This window comes from Dipodomys merriami, unplaced genomic scaffold, assembly GCF_024711535.1.
Source record: "Dipodomys merriami isolate MVZ:Mamm:240054 unplaced genomic scaffold, mDipMer1.0.p SCAF_368, whole genome shotgun sequence".
Lineage (NCBI taxonomy): Eukaryota > Metazoa > Chordata > Mammalia > Rodentia > Heteromyidae > Dipodomys > Dipodomys merriami.
This window is the reverse complement of record NW_027205248.1, coordinates 770,381-783,891: the sequence shown is the minus strand read 5'-3', so window position 1 is coordinate 783,891 and position 13,511 is coordinate 770,381. Positions and strand designations below refer to the sequence as shown.

Sequence of the window (13,511 nt, the reverse complement as noted above, 5' to 3'; positions counted from 1 at the left end):
TGTTCCTTTACAAAGCACTCGCTTTTCTGTTCTAGAATTAAGTCCGACCCTCTTGCTGTTACTGGAAGCAACGAACAACCCCTGAAGAACTGTCCTTTGCACCCGGTACTTCATATTCTGAGCATCCTCGGGCGTTAGTTCATTTGCTTCTCACCACAATCCTACACGGGTTGCTTCAGTTGTATACACTGTCCCAGTTGAAGAAACTGAGGCCCAGAGTCTGCAGAGACTCCCCCCGCCGCCTCCCCGGCCCCCCACTCTCCGCTCTGCCGCCAAGGTTGTGTCGCTGAGCGAGGGGTAGGGGATTTGATTTGAGTGCCTTTGGATTCACAACGCTTCGTCACGACGCTGGACCGTCCCCCAGGAAAGCCTGGCTGGAGGACATTCACCGCAGCTGTGGGGCGAGTGCGCAGGAATCTCAAATCACAGACAAGTCAGCCTGCGAACACCGCTTAGAGGCTCTCCGGTCATTAAGATATCCCCTGACCACAAGGCCAAGCAGACCGGGCACTCAGATGAGATGACTCCGGGGTAGAAATAGGGATCGAAATCCAATTACAGCGGCCTCCGGGGAGGGCCACACTCTGGATATCCAATACGGCCCCCGCGTCCAGCCTGGCCGCGTCCAGCCTGCGCTCCGGATCCTGATGCCTGCCTGGCCCTCACCCCTTTTTGACCCCTGGTTACATCCCATAATAGCATCCCTGGCTGCTGGCAGATTCTTCTCGTCTCCACTCGATTTCTACGCGCCCTGGGAACGGAAGCTGGCCTTTGGATCCATCTCTTACATGTTTACGAAGAGCATCACTTATTTATGAATCCGTCTCAATAATCTGAGCACAGACAGTAAACACGTGGGGCTTCACTGTTCACCTCGAATCTGTTGCAACTACTTGGCTGTCGTTATAAAAAGCAGATGGATGGAGGGGGAGAGAGAGAGAGAGAGAGAGAGAGAGAGATAGACAGATAGATTGATAGACAGAGATAGATTGATAGATTGATTGATAGATAGATAGATTGATAGACAGACAGATAGATTGATAGATAGATAGACAGACAGACAGGCAGACAGACAGGTAGGTAGAGGGACAGACAGGCTCCCGGGGAGTCGGTTCGTCTTCACCGGGTTCGAATGCCGCCCGCTGCGACCAGAGCAGCCACGGCAGCTGAATCCTCGGAGGGAGCGGGGCTGGGGCGGGAGGGCGGGGCCGGGGCCGGACGGGGGCGGGGCTGGGGCGGGAGGGCGGGGCCGGGGCCGGACAGGGCCGGGGCGCGGGCGGGGCGCGGGCGGGGCGCGGGCGGGTGGGCGGGGCCGGGCGGGGCGCGGGCGGGGCCGGGCGGGTGGGCGGGGCACGGGCGGGGCCGGGCGGGTGGGCGGGGCACGGGCGGGGCCGGGCGGGGCGCGGACGGGGCGCGGGCGGGGCCGGGCGGGTGGGCGGGGCACGGGCGGGGCGGGGCGGGTGGGCGGGGCGGGGCGGGTGGGCGGGGCGGAGCGGGTGGGCGGGGCGGGGCGGGGCGCGGACGGGGCGCGGGCGGGGCCGGGCGGGTGGGCGGGGCACGGGCGGGGCCGGGCGGGTGGGCGGGGCGCGGGCGGGGCGCGGGCGGGTGGGCGGGGCCGGGCGGGTGGGCGGGGCGCGGACGGGGCGCGGGCGGGGCCGGGCGGGTGGGCGGGGCACGGGCGGGGCCGGGCGGGTGGGCGGGGGCCGGGCGGGTGGGCGGGGGCCGGGCGGGTGGGCGGGGCCGGGCGGGTGGGCGGGGCACGGGCGGGGCCGGGCGGGTGGGCGGGGCGCGGGCCGGTGGGTGGGGCGCGGGCGGGGCGCGGGCGGGTGGGCGGGGCCGGGCGGGGCGCGGACGGGGCGCGGGCGGGGCCGGGCGGGTGGGCGGGGCACGGGCGGGGCCGGGCGGGTGGGCGGGGGCCGGGCGGGTGGGCGGGGCGGGGCGGGTGGGCGGGGCGGGGCGGGTGGGCGGGGCGCGGGCGGGGCGCGGGCGGGTGGGCGGGGCCGGGCGGGGCGCGGACGGGGCGCGGGCGGGGCCGGGCGGGTGGGCGGGGCCGGGCGGGTGGGCGGGGCACGGGCGGGGCCGGGCGGGTGGGCGGGGGCCGGGCGGGTGGGCGGGGCCGGGCGGGTGGGCGGGGCACGGGCGGGGCCGGGCGGGTGGGCGGGGCCGGGCGGGTGGGCGGGGCCGGGCGGGTGGGCGGGGTGGGCGGGGCCGGGCGGGTGGGCGGGGCCGGGCGGGGCGTCGCCAGGGCGCTGCTCCGCGGCCTTCGACCCGCGCAGCCTCGCGCCGGCCGGGAGGGGCGGGGCCGGAGGCGCTCTGCGCGCTGCTCGCCGCACTAGGGCGTCGAATGGGCGCCGCTGCGCGGGCCTCGGCGTGCGCGTGCGCGCCTGCGCGTGTACGTGCGCGTGCGCGCCGAGCGGCGGGAAGATGGCGGCCCTGGCGGCGGGCGGCCTGCGGGCCCGGGGCCGAGATATCAGCCTGGCGGCGCTGCAGCGCCACGACCCCTACATCAGCCGCATCGTGGACGTGGCCAGCCAGGTGGCTCTGTACACGTTCGGCCACCGCGCCAACGAGTGGGTGCGTGCGGGGCCGGGGCGGCGGCGGGGCGGGGGCGGGGCGGCGGTGGGGTCCGGGCCGGGGCGGCGGGGCGGGGCCAGGGTGGGCCGGGGCGGCGGTGGGGTCCGGGCGGGGCGGGGCCGGGGGGGCGGGGCGGAGCCAGGGTGGGCCGGGGCGGCGGCGGGGCGGGGCCGGGGCGGCGGTGGGGTCCGGGCCGGGGCGGCGGGGCGGGGCCAGGGTGGGCCGGGGCGGCGGTGGGGTCCGGGCGGGGCGGGGCCGGGGGGGCGGGGCGGAGCCAGGGTGGGCCGGGGCGGCGGGGCGGGGCGGGGCCGGGGCGGCGGTGGGGTCCGGGCGGGGCGGGGCGGCGGGGCGGGGCGGGGCCGGGGCGGCGGTGGGGTCCGGGCGGGGCGGGGCGGCGGGGGCGGGGCGGGGCCGGGGCGGCGGTGGGTCCGGGCGGCGGGGCAGCGGCGGGCCGGGGCGGGCCGGGGCGGGGCGGGGTCCGGGGGGTGGGGTCCGGGCGGGGCGGGGCCGGGGTGGGGAGGCCGCGGCGGCGGCGGGGTCGGGGCTGCGCGTCCCCCTGGGTCGGGGCGGAGGTCCGGACTCTTCAGACTCCCGGTGCTGAGGTGCGGGACCCCAAGAGCTGAAGGGGGCCGAGTCCGAGTGGCCAAACCCCGCACCCCGTCCTCGGACCCCCTCGGACCCCCTCGGACCCCCTCGGACCCCCTCGGACCCCTCAGACCCCTCAGACCCCCTCAGACCCCCTCAGACCCCTCAGACCCCTCAGACCCCCTCAGACCCCCTCAGACCCCTCAGACCCCCTCGGACCCCTCAGACCCCCTCGGACCCCTCAGACCCCCTCGGACCCCTCAGACCCCTCGGACCCCCTCGGACCCCCTCGGACCCCCTCGGACCCCCTCGGACCCCTCAGACCCCTCAGACCCCTCAGACCCCCTCAGACCCCCTCGGACCCCCTCGGACCCCCTCGGACCCCCTCGGACCCCCTCGGACCCCCTCGGACCCCCTCGGACCCCTCGGACCCCCTCGGACCCCCTCGGACCCCCTCGGACCCCCTCGGACCCCCTCGGACCCCTCAGACCCCTCAGACCCCTCAGACCCCCTCAGACCCCTCAGACCCCCTCAGACCCCCTCAGACCCCTCAGACCCCCTCGGACCCCTCAGACCCCCTCGGACCCCTCGGACCCCTCAGACCCCCTCAGACCCCTCAGACCCCCTCAGACCCCCTCAGACCCCCTCAGACCCCTCGGACCCCTCAGACCCCTCAGACCCCCTCAGACCCCTCGGACCCCCTCAGACCCCCTCAGACCCCGGCCCTCAGACCCCCTCAGACCCCTCAGACCCCCTCAGTACCCGGCCTTCAGTACCCGGCCCTCAGACCCCCTCAGACCCCGGCCCTCAGACCCCGGCCCTCCACCTCCCGCACCCCGACCCTCAGCAAACTTGGGGGCTGTGTCGTGGCACACCCTGGCCAACATGAGGCTTGGAGTTCAATCCCCTGCGCTGCCAAATATGTCGTATATGGGGGAGGGGGAACGGGGCTGGGACACCGCCAGCCTTGGAGCTGCGCTGCTGGACTTCTCAGGGATGCACCCACCCAGCAGTGACCACCTGACGCTTAGTGCTTCCACCGCCAGAGGAACACTTTTAATTTTGTAATCCAGCCTACTTTTTTCTCATGGTAATTTTTGTGTGAAATTATATCATTATATAACCACTTATTATCTTCAAATGAGTTCCAGAGCCAGGTAAGGATTTCAGTGGAATGTTCTCTACCCACTTTCTCCAATTCAGAAACACCCATGAACATGGGAGCCAGGGAGCCATTGTCGTGAGCATGTCCCCAGCCTGGACAGGAGCTTACCAGGGCATCCTGCACACAGAGCCAGAGGGAGAAGGGAGTTGGGGGCACAGCATTCACCTCACTTGGGGGAGACCCTGGAGTCCATCCCTAGCACCCCCCACAAAAAAAGAACAGAAAAAGGAAAGGAACCCCCAGGTTCTTCACAGTTTTGCTTTAAGTTCTTGATGCAAAGAATCTAAGTCTGCTTTCCTATCAGCCAAACTCAAACACAAAAACAAGAGTTCTCTAATATTAGTGGTTTAGCTGTAGGATGTAATGACACCTGACCAGGAGGCAAGCTGTTCCCAGTCATCTGGGAGATCATTGCCTACTCCACCTAAAAGGCAGTGAGCAACAGGGGACAGTCCCTTCCACACTAAAACATAAATGTGTGTGCATGTTTGTGTGTGTATGCATAGATACGTACATATATTTGTGTGTGTATGTACACATACTTCTGCACACCCAAGTGCTGGGCTGTGGACAGGTCTTTAACCCTACAGATCAGCCTCTATAATGGCTGCAAGAGCGGGCAGGTCTCTGTCTCTGGAGAGCGTGCACAGATGGGTGTGTTGCACACACACATGGGGATGTGTTGCATGCGTGGATTGGGTGTTGCACGCACAGATGGCTGTGTTTCTGTCTTCCAGGAGAAGACCGATGTGGAAGGAACGCTGTTTGTGTACACAAGGTAAGACTGGTTTCCTCTCAGAATGGGCTGGTTTGGTTTTGTTGTCATGTGTCTCCCAAGTGCAGCCTTGTTACAAAGAGAAATAACACAGAGGAATTCTGGTTTGAAGCTTAGCCGGCAGCAGGAAGGGGCCACCACGTGACCCTGGCTGTGAGTCCTCATGGTGCTCACAGAGGCTGTGGACTGTTGTTCTGTGGCTCGGGTCAGTGCACACCGTTCTTGGAGAGCAGGCCGGACAGGGCTAGATCCCCCTTGGTGTTATCTGGAAAGAGCATCATCAGCCCCCTTTCCCACCCAACTGCTCAGACAAGCACCATCCACAACTGAAGAGCTCTACTCAGAGCCTGGGACTGACCGGAGCTGTCCCCTCTGCGGGCACACACGACACACACAGCTGTGGGGCTGACAGCGCACAGCAGCAGTAAACACCAGATCCTCAGCCTGTCCTCGGCCTGTCCTGCACTCCAAGCCCAGAGCTTCAACACAGTTGCCTCCGTCCACGCTGCTGGTCCTGGTCTGGCCTCCCTGTTGTGTCCACCCCGGTGTGGCCATCCTGGTGTCACGCCCCTCCCCAGCGGCCCAGCACCTATGCTTCCTCCTCTTGTCAGCACCTTGCCCACCCTGTGCCCGTTACAAGTCCAGCCCGAGCCCCTCCCAGGGTTTCATTCACACGTGAACCGCAGTGCAGCATATACCACCACAAGAGACGGGAGGTGACAAAAGGTAGGCTTGGCACTAGGTGGTCACAGAGGGACAGTGCCTGGCCACCATGGGGTCAGCGGCAAGGGGACACCCTGGGAGGACCTGTGCCTGCCTGGGTCACCCAGCGGCAGGTGAGGCTGCGAGCAGTGGTGTGGGCTCAGCATGCTCACCTGCGGTGAGCACTGCATTCCCGGCACTGGCGGGGCATTCCCTTGCCACTAGCTGTCCCCAGGCACCTCGCCGCATGGCTGTTACCAGGCAGACCCAGCCCGAGCCCCAGCCACCACCATCAGCACCTGTGCTGTGTCACTCGGGTGCTTTCCGCTTAATGCGAAAGCAGCCAAGATGTATTGAATGAAATGAACAAACAACAAAAAAAAATACTGAGTGCCACATTTTTATTGAGAGCAATCTTTATAATAGTGTATCCATGAAGCTGTTGCTTTATATGGAAGAAAAAAAAACGCGCATTCCCTCACATAAACTTCATTTATGGTCTGCCTCACAACTGCATTGGACCACCATTCAACTTTATAATTCGTTTCAGGCAATATTTAACATTTTCTGTGGAAATTTCTTTGTATAATTTTGATGTATACTCTATGAAGTACCAGGATCCTTTAAAACTATGTTAAAAAGATTTTAAGAAATAATTACCAGCCAGATGCTGGTGGCTCACATCTGTAATCCCAGCTACCCAAGATCTGAGGATCATGGTTCGAAGCCAGCCCAAGCAGGAAAGTCCTTGAAACTGTTATTACCAGTTAACCACCTGAAAACCAGAAGTAGAACTGTGGCTTAAGTGATAGAGCACCAGCCTTGAGCAAAAAAGCTCAGGGACAGCACCCAGACCATGAGATCAAGCCTCACAACTGAAAAAAAAAAGTTGCTGCCTTAAAGGAATTTACCAATAGGGACACACACACACACACACACACACACACACACACACACACACACACACACACACACACACACACACACACACACACGAGCTAAAAATAGTTACTGCCTTAAAGGAATTTACCAATAGGGACACAAAGACACACACACACACACACACACACACACACACACACGAGCTATTTTGCCCAGGACAACCTGTCACTCAGGTGGTGATACATATGATGTGTATGTGTGTAATAGTGCTCACTGCAGAAATGCTGCTTTACATGAGTGCAGTCTGCATATGTGAATCTGTACACGCACCTGAAGTTGTGTGTGAAACAGTACACACAAGGTTAGCATGTGCAGCAAGCCTGTATTTGAAGCTACATACAAAAGGTTACTTGTGTGCAGTCTGCATGTGTGGGACTGTTTGCATAGAATGTTATGTGTGGAGTCCATGTACATGGGTCCATATGCACAGATGTGTGCAGTCTGTGAGGGACCATATGTGCAGAAAGTCACATGCCATCCACATGTACAAACTGCACAGAAGGCGGTGTGCAATGTGTGTGTGCACAGCAGGTAGAGGAGGCCCGATGCACTAAGCGCTGTCCTTACCCTTTGTGATCTCCAGGTCGGCGTCTCCCAAGTATGGGTTCACCATCATGAACAGGCTGAGCATGGAGAACAGGACGGAACCCATCACTAAAGACTTGGACCTCCAGCTCCAGGACCCCTTCCTCCTCTACAGAAATGCCAGATGTGAGTCTCGCACCGCGAGCTGTGGTATTACTTCTGAGGTTCGGCTGCGTGTCTGTCTGTCTTCGCATTCCTGCTTAGGGCTCAGTGTTCGCTAGTTTGGGAATGTTTAGCTCTTGAGTGCAAGGCTGCCGTACCCTATGGCAGAGGCGGGAGCATGGTCAGGATGCTGTGGACGCCTGGCTGGCAGCACCTTTCCCTCAGTCCCTATGACCAGGCACACAGATAAAGTGGGAGAGCCCGTACTCGAGAGATGCTGTCTGTGAATTCCTGATACATGCAAAATCCAAGTCCACAGGGTTCCAGCCTGTGGTCATATTGGAGTCACAGGAGCTAAGCACATAGTCTGGTTATATGTGAGGTACAGAAGCACACGAATCTCCCGTCCTTGCTCCTCCAGCCTGACCACCTGTGTCGGGCCTGAGAGAGATTGATGCACCGCCTGCGTTCAAGGGCTCCGTATAGAGCGGGAGGAGCACTATCTAGTACGTGTGTGTGTGTGTGTGTGTGCGTGTGTGTGCACGTGTGTGTGCGCGTGCATGCGTGCGTGCGCGTGCACGGGTAAAATAGTGTAGCCTCACTTAGAATCAAGTCATCCTGGTGCATGGGTTTCTCTCACGTTCAGAGAATACAGGTTGGGTTTTATAGGAGGAAATGGAAGCCATTCAGGTGAACCCTGGCTTTCCAGGGATCCTGGGGAGGGTGGGGCAGGCAGGCAGGCAACATAGGACCATGTAAAGAGCAATGTGGGGAGAGGGTGGTAGTGGGAGAAGGGTGCACACAGCCATGTGTAGAGCGAGAGATGGCTGGCTGCTGCCATCCGAGCGCTTTCCCTAGCGGGTGTCATTGATGAGGTACGGAATGCGGTCTGAGTTGTTTCTGTTATAGTTGCATCAGGTTTTATTTTCCTTTATGGACTGTCTGCTTCTGAGCTGAGTCACTATCTAATTCAGATCTTAAGAAAGTAACAAAAACACAGAGCCCATGCCACGAGTGTGCGTCCTCGCCGTCGGCATTCGCTTTTATTCCAAGTAGGTGCTTGGACAGGGTGTGGCCTGTGGCCATCTCCGAGCTGCCCGCTGGGTGGGCAGAGCTGTCCCATTTCCCAGAGAAAAAGAACATGGAAAAAAACCCACCTTGTTAACTTAATTTTCTGTCAATCAGTTGACATGTTGAGACGGTACTATATTGGGTTAAATAAAATGGGTTCCTAAGCTTGTGCCCGTTTGTTGTGTTTTTTAAGTTAGGGTTACGTGTGTGGCTCCCTCCGGTTCCTGCTGAACCTCACTGCTCTGGCTCACGTGCCCAACTTCCACCCCTGCCGCTCCTTTCCAGGGTAATAGTCACACTTGTACGTGCAAAAGCCGAGACCCGGCAAGGTGACTGATGGACGGGTCACACACACACCCAGCATGCATCCTCGAGGTCGCAGTGCCCTCAGCCAGGACCGCTGCTGCTTCCCTGCTGTGGGCTGTGAAGGATGGGAGTAGGTGTGTAACACAAGTGTGCGGCCAGGCGGGTGGTAAACCTCCCTCACCCCCCGCCCTGGAGACAGCTGCTGTCTCCCACGGTCAGAGAAGAAAGGCTTATTTCAGAAAATCTGGAAACCCAAAAATAAGCCTTTTCCTGAGTAGAAGGATTCACCTTCTGTTTTTCTCCCCATAGTCAGTTTTTAAAGCTGGATGTGGTGGTGCACACCTGTAATCCTGGCACTAGCGAGGCTGAAACACGAGATCTCCAGTTCCAGGCCAGCCTGGCGACACAGCGAGGCCCTGTCTCCAAAGAACCATTTAGATGCCACTTTCTAGCTTCTGACCTGCCAGCCTTTCTCTAAAACATGTTGCACAGTAAGCAATGAGCAGTGATGGAGCTCAGTTATATTATACAGCTTTTATAAAGTACAAACTTAAACCTTCAAGCTCCATTTGAAAGACAGCAGTAAGAGTCAAATTATCTGCAAACAAGAGTGGGCCAGAATTCCGAAGCCGCATGCACAGCGTGGAAGCTGCCTGTGAACCAGAAGGAAACCAGCGGCAGCAGCGGAGTGCAGGCCCCCGCCAGACACCGGCCTGTACCCACCTCAGCAGAGTGCAGGCCCCCGCCAGGCACCGGCCTGTACCCACCTCAGCAGAGTGCAGGCCCCCGCCAGGCACCGGCCTGTACCCACCTCAGCAGAGTGCAGGCCCCCGCCAGGCACCGGCCTGTACCCCACCTCAGCAGAGTGCAGGCCCCCGCCAGGCACCGGCCTGTACCCACCTCAGCAGAGTGCAGGCCCCCGCCAGGCACCGGCCTGTACCCCACAGCAGCGGAGTGCAGGCCCCCGCCAGACACCGGCCTGTACCCACAGCAGCGGAGTGCAGGCCCCCGCCAGGCACCAGCCTGTACCCACCTCAGCAGAGTGCAGGCCCCCGCCAGACACCGGCCTGTACCCACCTCAGCAGAGTGCAGGCCCCCGCCAGGCACCGGCCTGTACCCACCTCAGCGGAGTGCAGGCCCCCGCCAGACACCGGTCGCCCCACAGCAGCAGAGTGCAGGCCCCCGCCAGGCACTGGCCTGTACCCACCTCAGCAGAGTGCAGGCCCCCGCCAGGCACCGGCCTGTACCCCACAGCAGCAGAGTGCAGGCCCCCGCCAGGCACCGGCCTGTACCCCACAGCAGCAGAGTGCAGGCACCCGCCAGACACCGGCCTGTACCCCACAGCAGAGTGCAGGCCCCCGCCAGACAACCGGCCTGTACCCACCTCAGCAGAGTGCAGGCCCCCGCCAGGCACTGGCCTGTACCCCACAGCAGAGTGCAGGCCCCCGCCAGGCACCGGCCTGTACCCACCTCCCACTGTGCTCAGTGGCACCAGATGATGGCAGAAAACAAACAGAGCTGGACCTGAAGGAATCTTCAGTCCTTTCTATTCCTCTTCGTGTTACAATATTCTAGGATCGCATTGGTTCTGGGAGATTACGGCTGTCTTCCTGCTTGTGGCTGTTGACTCGGAAGGCCACCGAGTTAACTAGCTCTCCAAAACGCCATCCTGCCTCTCAGAACGGTGACAAAGCCGGGCCGCGTTACCATCCTGGCTAGCCCCGATTTGTTTTTCAGACTCCTTGTGTGTTTCAGAACACCTAGAAATGTCAAGACAAACTTCTGCCTTGTCAGATTTTAAGACCCTGAGACTTCATCGCCTCTTTTTTTCATCCAAAGCAGGGGGATTTGAACTCAAGGCCTCATATTTTTCCAGACATTTGCTCTGCCCGTGAACCATATCTCCAGCCCCTCTTTACCACTTCTTCAGCTTGGTTAGAAAAGTGATCTGAAGGGTTAAAAGAACCCTGTGTAAATTTATTATGAAGACAGTGAACTCCACCCACAGGCAGTAATTTTGTTTTTCTACTTTGGGCATTGTGGCCCAAGGACAGGCTCTGTGGTGGTTCTTAGTGCTCAGTCCTTAGTTCTGCTCAAACTGCCTCCCACTTGTGGGCCACTCTGCTCCCCAGGCCTGCCCTTGGGCCTCGCCACGCTGACATGTCTCCTTGTACGTGTACCCAGGGTGTTCTAGATGGTTCTGGGAGGTTATTGGACTCCAGGGGTCGGATCATGTTGCACATCATTCTATAGCCCTCCAAACACTTGACAGTCCCCCCATAGCACACATGCCCCTCAGCGTGAAGCCCCACAGTCCCTCGAGTCAGGAAGCAAGGACGGCGGCTTCAGGTCCCACCGGGCGGGCAGTGAGGGCTGCCCTCACTAACCTCCAGGACTTTCAGGTCTGGGCTGCTGACAAGAAAGGCAGGAGGCCACCGAAGCTTAAAAGTCACGATGTCGCTAGCTCACCTCTCACGTCTCTGAGCCGCCTCTGCCCTTGCCACAGACTTGGACTCTACGTTACGGCCCCTTGCCCAGAGAGGTGATGTTCTAACAGATGCTGAAGCTGGCCCATCTACCGGACTCGAGTGCTGGACTGGGTGGCCCGACCTCAGACCCAGAGTAGCCGTCCGTTCCCCTGCCAGTGCCTGTGCGGGCTGACGGGATACAGACTCCCAGGAGACGATTCCTCTAAGTCACAGGCGTGCTGCGAGGCGCAGGAGGCACAGAACCATGCAGGCACATGCTGTGTCGACAGCCAGCAGCGCACATCACGGGACGCACACACAGTGCAGGAACCAGCTCCCCACGGCCACGGAGCCACAGACTGACCGAGCACACAGCCACGCCCCAGCGCCTCGTGGACTGGGGCCCTGCCCCGGAGGCCTTAGGAAAAAAACAACACTGGATCCCAGAAGATAAACAGCGACCTCGGGACGTGGTCGTCCTGGCTGCTCTGCCTGTTCGTGTGCATTCTTTCACACTTGTTTTTCGAACATAGTTGCAGATAAACAAGTTCTGGAATGAAAGCTGGAATCTGATTCACGTATGTCTGAAGCCACAGAAGGAAAACATGTCATGTCCCTGCGCCCCTTGGAGTTTGGGGAAAAGGAAAGCAATGTGGGCTAACGTCAGAACTACTCTGTGTACAGCCTGCGAGCTCTTATTCCGTCGCACAAAGCAGAGGGTGTGGCTTAACCATGCACAAGGACAGACAAAGGTCAAAAGGCAAAGCTTGAGGGCCAAGGCCCTGCTCTGTAGCCTGGCTGGCCCAGAGCCTCTTGTGAAGGCCCCAGCTCTAACCAGGCTGATTATTTAGAAGGGGGAGGGGAGCTGTTTTCACCAGCCAGGTTTCTACTCTCCCCCCTCCCCCATTCTCATGAACCTCGAGATGGACACGGCCTTCCTTCTGCCATGAGCCCTAGACCCCAAGATCCCGGCAGCCGCCGACGGGTGAGATCATGGCACGTGAGAAGAACCAGAGCAGGGGCCGAAGATAGCGGCGCTGTGCGTGGCCACTGAGGCCCGCCGGGAGCTTGTTTTATGAGCCGTGTCCGTGTTTGGTCAGCAACACGGGCGCCAGAGGTGAGGAAAGAGCCGGCCAGGGCAGACATTCCAAAGGGGGCAGCGGGCGGCCTGCTCCCCGTCACTGGACGCCGGGACACCACGGGCTGCCCTGCCTTGCCGCCGCCACCGCCGCCACCGCCGCCGCCACCTCCTCCTCCTCTCCCTCCTCCCCCCTCCCATGTGCTTCCAGCTTCCCCCCTTCTGCTCTTCCTTCCCTTTTCCTCCGTCCACAGGAACTTTAGTTTTTAAAAAGGCCAGTTCCAGCCTTTTATACCTAGTGCAGAAGTGCCCGATGGTAAGCAAGTGTTAGTGCTGGAGCCCCGGCCAGCTTGGGGCTCTGCCCACCCAGGTGGCATCCAGCCCCCAGCTCCCCTGGCTCCGGGTTCCAGTCCCATAGCTTTGTGTGTCCCGAGGGGCTTCCACCAAGTGTGCCTTGTGCACCCCCATCCTCTGCATCACACAGCAGCTCAAGCAGACATGCCACACCTTAAACCAGAAATCAAGTGTTCATCAAAGATTTTTTTTTTTTCTTTTGCCAGTCCTGGGGCTTGAACTCAGGGCCTAGTCACTGTCCCTGAGCTTCTTTTGCTCCAGGCTAGCACTCTACCATTTGAGCCACAGTGCCACTTCTGGCTTTTTCTGTGTATGTGGTAATGAGGAATGGAACCCAGGGCTTCATGCATGCGAGGTGAGCACTCTGCCACTGAGCCACCTTCCCAGCCCACATGTTCACCAAAGCCACACTCGGCTGCAGCTCCTCCTGGCGCAGCCTTCCTGGGAGGAGTGGGTTGGAAGACAGATGCTCAGATTTATCCTCAGACGCCCAGGAGAGACTGGTGTGACTCCCTGCCGCACTCCCAGCTTTCCAGCAGGAAGAGAACTGACGGCACAGGAAAAACCCATCCCCTCATCTTTTTGTCAGGAAGAAGGAAAGGGAGAAGAAGAAAGGAAATGAGGAAGGGGGAGAGGGAGGAGCGGGGGCAAGGCCAGGCCTCCCCAAGTCAGATGCCCTGCCCACTTAGCGCTCTTCCTTAGGTCAGGTGTGGATTTGTCCCCTCCTGGTAAAGTCTGCACACGTGCTGGTCTGGGCTCTCATGCAGTGATCACAAGCTATTGTCCATTACTTAGCGTGAGACG

At 60.8% G+C, this 13,511-nt stretch overlaps 1 protein-coding gene across 1 annotated transcript in view; it reads right to left on the bottom strand.

The window, feature by feature from the left end:
- Cacna1c (calcium voltage-gated channel subunit alpha1 C) overlaps positions 1-13,511 on the bottom strand; it is a 304,839-nt gene that overhangs the window by 290,189 nt on the left and 1,139 nt on the right. The window lies entirely within an intron of this gene.